The 6000-nt window shown below is 33.9% G+C and overlaps 1 pseudogene; it reads left to right on the top strand.

Moving 5' to 3' along the window:
* The first annotated feature begins 4861 nt into the window (after window positions 1-4861).
* Window positions 4862-5530, top strand: LOC146886717 (uncharacterized; annotated as a pseudogene).
* Window positions 5531-6000: the final 470 nt, after the last annotated feature.

The raw sequence follows: 6000 nt of genomic DNA, 5'->3' as shown, positions 1-6000 counted from the left end.
TCTTTTGTGAGCTGATGAATGGCTAATATTCTCGAGAAAGAAATAATTATGATTGTACCAATATTTTATGAGAAATACTCAACTACCTAATCACTTCCCAAAGTAACTTTTGATGTTCATATTGGATCATCAGAAGTGGAATATGGATCTATATGTCTGGTAAAACAAGATCAAGTTTTGTGGTTGTAGGTCCAAATCTAGGCCCCCGGTGTCTGTATTGTTTGTTGAGTTTATTAAGATTGATATTTAAGGCTTATAAAGACCTCACTCCTTTCATATTTTTCTTTCATATGTACCTACTGCATGAACAGAAGATGAACCTGCTCAGTGAGAGTTATTCGGGATATTGTTGGTGGATCTTCTGAAGATTAACTCATGGATAATTTCTATTAATATCTTTAGGAGATATTAAAAATATAGATAAATCTTCTATTTTGATGTAAGACTCTTAATATTATACAAATATATATTTTTGTAATATTTCATGAACAATTACAGAGATGTAAACCATATATATGAATATGATGTTATGTTATTATTAATGTTCTCTCAAGGATAATCTTATAAACAAAAATTAATTCCATATCTTTTTATTAGATAATAATTATTTAGTATAATAGTCGGGGTGTCACATTTAGTGGTATCAGAGCAGTTCCTTCTGTCAAGACCTTGGGTATGGTGTCTTCCATGTTTGTAGTCTCTACTAGTAAGAAGAGGTGCAAGTTGTTTGTTCTTACATTTTTCTTGTAAAGGAGAAATGCAAGATAAGTAGACTAATAAAAGTAAGTAATAACAACAATTAATACTTGTAGTAAGGATAAATTTTAACAATAGTTAAAAAAAAAAATCTAAAGAAAACTAAGGAAATTGTTCATTCTTTCAGGAAAAGATGGATAACGGACCAAACATTACCAATGAGTTGTTGGAAAGAATGACAATTGTCCTGGAAAATATGAGCCAAAAACAAAATGTTGAACCCATGGAAAATCAAGGATTAGAAACCTTTCGCAGGAATAATCCACAAAAATTTAAAGGGGGATTTAATCCTGAAGGTGCTCAGTCATGGATAGCAGAAATTGAGAAAATTTTCATCGCAATGACGTGTGCAGATGCAAATAGAGTCACATTTGCTACATTTATGCTCGTTGAAGAAGCTGAAAACTAGTAGAGATTTACAAAACAACAATTGGAGGATGAAGGGAGACAAATTACTTGGGAAGCCTTCAAACAAAAGTTTCTGGAAAAATATTTTCCAGAGGATCTTCGGAGGAGGAAAGAAGTTGAATTCCTTAATCTTCGTCAAGGAATCATGTCTGTAGGAGAATATGCAGCAAAGTTTGACGAGTTGTCAAAGTTTTGTCCTTACTTTCATGATAAAGTTGATGAACGTTCCCGTTGTTCCAAGTTTGAAAGTGGACTAAGACCTGATATTAAACAAGCAGTTGGTTATTTAGAGATTTCTTCCTTTCCCACTCTTGTAAACCGTTGTAGGATTTATGAGGATGATACTAAGGCAAGACAAACTCAATGGAGGCAAGGAGGGCCTTTGAGGCACAAAAGAAATGATTTTAATAATAAGAAACCCTACCAACGTCCATCTCATACTTCGTGGAATTCTTCAGGAAAAAGACATTCCGCTGCTGCCAATAATTCAGGCATAACCAACCTTATCAAATGTTTCCACTGTGGAGGACCTCATCTGTCAAGAAATTGCACCACAAGGACTATAACTTTCAATTGTGGGAAGTTGGGTCATTATCGTAATGAATGCAAAGAGTTAATTAAGGAGCAAGGAAGTGGGGGAAGCAACAACAAAGGAAATAATCAACTTGGAAGACCAAAGACAACTGGAGAGTCTTCACGATGAATGGTACTGAAGTTGTTCAATCTGAAGATCTAATCTAAGGTAAATGCATCATAAATGGTCACCTCGTTAATGTACTATATGATTCAGGTGCTACTCATTCTTTCATATCACATGAATGTGTCAAACATTTAAAGTTACCTGTCTCTTTATTACCATATGATTTAACTGTGTCTACTCCTACCAATGTTCCAGTCACGACTTCACTTGCATGTACAAATTGCAATATTTCTATAGGGAATAGAAAATTTTCTGTAAATCTTATATGTCTACCCTTGTCTCATTTGGATATTGTTCTTGGAATGGACTGGTTATCTTCCAACCATGTTCTCCTAAACTGTCACGATAAGACTTTAATTTTTGAATCACACATAGGTGAAGTTTTTGACTTAAAAGAATTAAAAGAGAGTACTACCAACCACAATGAAATCCCAAAAGGATCTCAAGTATACATGATCTTAACTTCTTTAAAAGTCAAGGAAATTTCAGACATTATTAAGTTTCCTGTTGTTTGTGAGTATCTTGATGTTTTCCCTGAGGATGTTCCTGGGTTACCTCCACAAAGAGAAATAGAATTCACTATAAACTTGGTACCAGGATCAAGACCTGTGTCTATAGCCCCTTATAGGATGTCACCTCTAGAGTTAGCAGAGTTGAAAAAACAAATAGAAGAATTGTTGGATAAACAATTCATCAGACCTAGTGTTTCTCCCTGGGGTGCGCCAGTATTGTTAGTTAAGAAAAGGGATGACACTATGAGGTTGTGTGTGGATTATCGTCAGCTTAACAAAATCACCATTAAGAACAAATACCCTTTACCAAGGATTGATGATTTGATGGATCAATTGAGAGGTGATGTGGTATATTCCAAAATTGACTTAAAATCTGGTTATCATTAGATTCGAGTCAAGGCGGAAGATATTCAAAAGACAACTTTTAGGACAAGATACGGTCATTATGAGTACTTGGTAATGCCTTTTGGTGTGACCAATGCTCCTGCCATTTTTATGGATTATATGAACCGTATTTTTCATGAATTTTTGGATAAATTTGTGGTTGTTTTCATTGACGACATTTTAATTTATTCCAAAAATCATGAAGAACATGAGAGGCATTTGAGGATTGTGTTACAAATTCTAAGAGAGAGACAATTGTATGGAAAATGGTCAAAATGTGAATTCTGGTTGAGAGAAGTTCAATTTTTAGGTCATGTGATATCACAAAATGGCATTGCAGTTGACCCCTCAAAGGTTCAAGCGGTATTGCTTTGGGAACAACCAAAGAATATCACAGAAATATGTAATTTCTTAGGATTAGCAGGCTACTATAGAAAATTCATTGAAGGATTTTCTAAATTAGCATTGCCTTTGACTAAGTTAACACGTAAGGGAAAACCTTTCGAATGGAATGAAGCATGTGAGTTTAGTTTTCAAGAATTGAAGAAAAAATTAACATCTGCACCTGTTTTAATCCTTCCTGACCCTAAAAAAAATTGAGGTATATTGTGATGCATGTGGACAAGGATTAGGATGTGTGTTGATGCAAGAAAGAAAAGTTGCAGCTTATGCTTCACGGCAACTCAAGCAACATGAGCTTAATTATCCTACACATGATTTGGAATTAGCTGCAGTGGTGCTTGCATTGAAAGTATGGAGACATTACTTGTATGGAGCAAGGTTTGAAGTTTTCAGTGACCATAAAAGTTTAAAATACCTTTTTGATCAGAAAGAACTAAATATGAGACAACGTAGATGGATGGAATTTCTTAAGGATTATGACTTTGAGCTGCAATATCACTCTGGGAAAGCAAATGTTGTTGCTGATGCTTTGAGTCGAAAGTCTATACATGCATCCATGATGATGGTGAAGGAATTGGATTTGATAGAATCATTCAGAGACTTGAACTTAGCTGTAAAACTTAGACCCAATAGCATATGCTTAGGAATGTTAAAAATATCAAGTGAATTCTTAGAAGAAATAAAGAGAGCTCAAGAAAGAGATCGATTTTTGCAAGAAAAGTTGATAGCAAAAGTTGAAGGAAAGGAATCTGAATTCCACAAGGATTCAAATGGAATCATCAAGTTTAGAGATAGAATTTGCATACCTGCAAAAGAAGAGTTGAGAAAGTTGATAATGGAGGAAGCTCATAAGAGTAGCTTAAGTATTCATCCGGGTACTACAAAGATGTATCAAGACTTGAAGAAAATGTTTTGGTGGTCTGGGATGAAGAAAGAAGTGGTGGAGTTTGTTGCACGTTGTCTAGTGTGTCAGAAAACAAAAGTTGAACATAGAAAGCCTTATGGGGAACTACAGTCCTTAAATGTCCCAGAACGGAAATGGGAAAGCATATCCATGGATTTTGTGACAGGTTTACCAAAGACTGTGTCAGGTCATGATGCAATTTGGGTCATTGTGGATAGGTTAACAAAATCTGCTCACTTTCTACCTATTAATATTAGATTTTCTTTAGAAAAGTTAACTCATTTGTACATAAAAGAAATTATCAAGCTACATGGAGTACCTTCTAGTATAATTTCTGATAGAAATGTCCCAGAACGGAAATGGGAAAGCATATCCATGGATTTTGTGACAGGTTTACCAAAGACTGTGTCAGGTCATGATGCAATTTGGGTCATTGTGGATAGGTTAACAAAATCTGCTCACTTTCTACCTATTAATATTAGATTTTCTTTAGAAAAGTTAACTCATTTGTACATAAAAGAAATTATCAAGCTACATGGAGTACCTTCTAGTATAATTTCTGATAGAGACCCTCGTTTCACATCTAGATTTTGGGATAGCTTACAAAAAGCTTTGGAAACAAAAGTTAGGCTTAGTTCAGCTTATCACCCTCAAACTGATGGACAATCAGAAAGGACTTTCCAATCTTTAGAAGACTTGTTGAGAGCCTGTGTTTTAGAACAAACTGAAAGTTGGGAGAAATTTCTACCACTTATAGAGTTCACTTATAACAACAGTTTCCACTCAAGCATAGGAATGGCCCCATATGAGGCTTTATATGGGAGAAGATGTAGAACCCCGTTGTGTTGGTATGAGAATGGAAATTCCTTAGTTTTGGGTCCAGAGGTAATTCAACAAGCAACTGAGAAGATTAAAATGATCAGGGAAAAGATAAAAACTTCTCAAGATAGGCAGAAAAGTTACTATGACAAACGAAGAAAACCCCTTGAGTTTGAAGAAGGAGATCATGTTTTCTTGAAAGTTACACCTGTAACTGGGGTTGGTAGAGCTCTCAAATCTAGAAAACTTACACCCAAATTCATAGGTCCTTATCAAATTCTTAAAAGAATTGGTTCTGTCGCATACCAAATTGCTTTACCTCCAAACCTTTCAAAACTTCACAATGTTTTTCATGTGTCTCAACTTCGTAAAATATATTCATGACCCTTTTCATGTGATAGAACCTGATGTAGTACAAATACGAGAAAACCTTACTTATGATATGCTTCCTGTAAGGATTGGAGATCGAAGGATTAAACAACTTCGGGGAAAGGACATACCTTTGGTAAAGGTATTGTGGAGTCAACAAGATGAAGGTGATGCAACTTGGGAATTAGAAAGTAATATGAGAGAGATGTATCCCCATCTTTTTGCAACCACGTGAATTTCGGGGACGAAATTCCTAAAAGGAGGGGAGGAATGTAACATCCCTTTTTTTTAATAAACTATATTATTTATTTTAAATAAAGCAATTAGAAAATCTTATATTTTTACTAATGTTTCATATTTTATCTAAATGTAGTTTAAACATTAAAAATATATTTTATCATGATGTAGTTTTTACTTATTGAAAATATAAAAAAAAACAAAACTAATAATATATATATATATATATATATATATATATATGAATTTTCTAAAAGAGATAAAAATATATATAAAAAAAAAAGTAAAAGGAGAAGAAGGGATAAGAAGATAAGAAGAAAAGAAGAAAAGATAAAAAAAAAGGATAAGATGAAGAGATAAACATTATCTCTTCATTAATGTTAGTAATGATGTGTATAGCACATGCTTAGCTTAGCTTATGTATATATATATACATATGGAATAATGAAGGTTACGGGAGAAGTGAGAAAAAAGTGAGAAAGAAAGAAAGGAGAGAGAAAGAAAAGAGA

Source organism: Vigna unguiculata, chromosome 4 (genome assembly GCF_037176805.1).
Source record: "Vigna unguiculata cultivar grain cowpea cultivar isolate G323 ecotype 2 chromosome 4, ASM3717680v1, whole genome shotgun sequence".
Lineage (NCBI taxonomy): Eukaryota > Viridiplantae > Streptophyta > Magnoliopsida > Fabales > Fabaceae > Vigna > Vigna unguiculata.
This window is presented reverse-complemented; position numbering and strand designations above follow the sequence as displayed.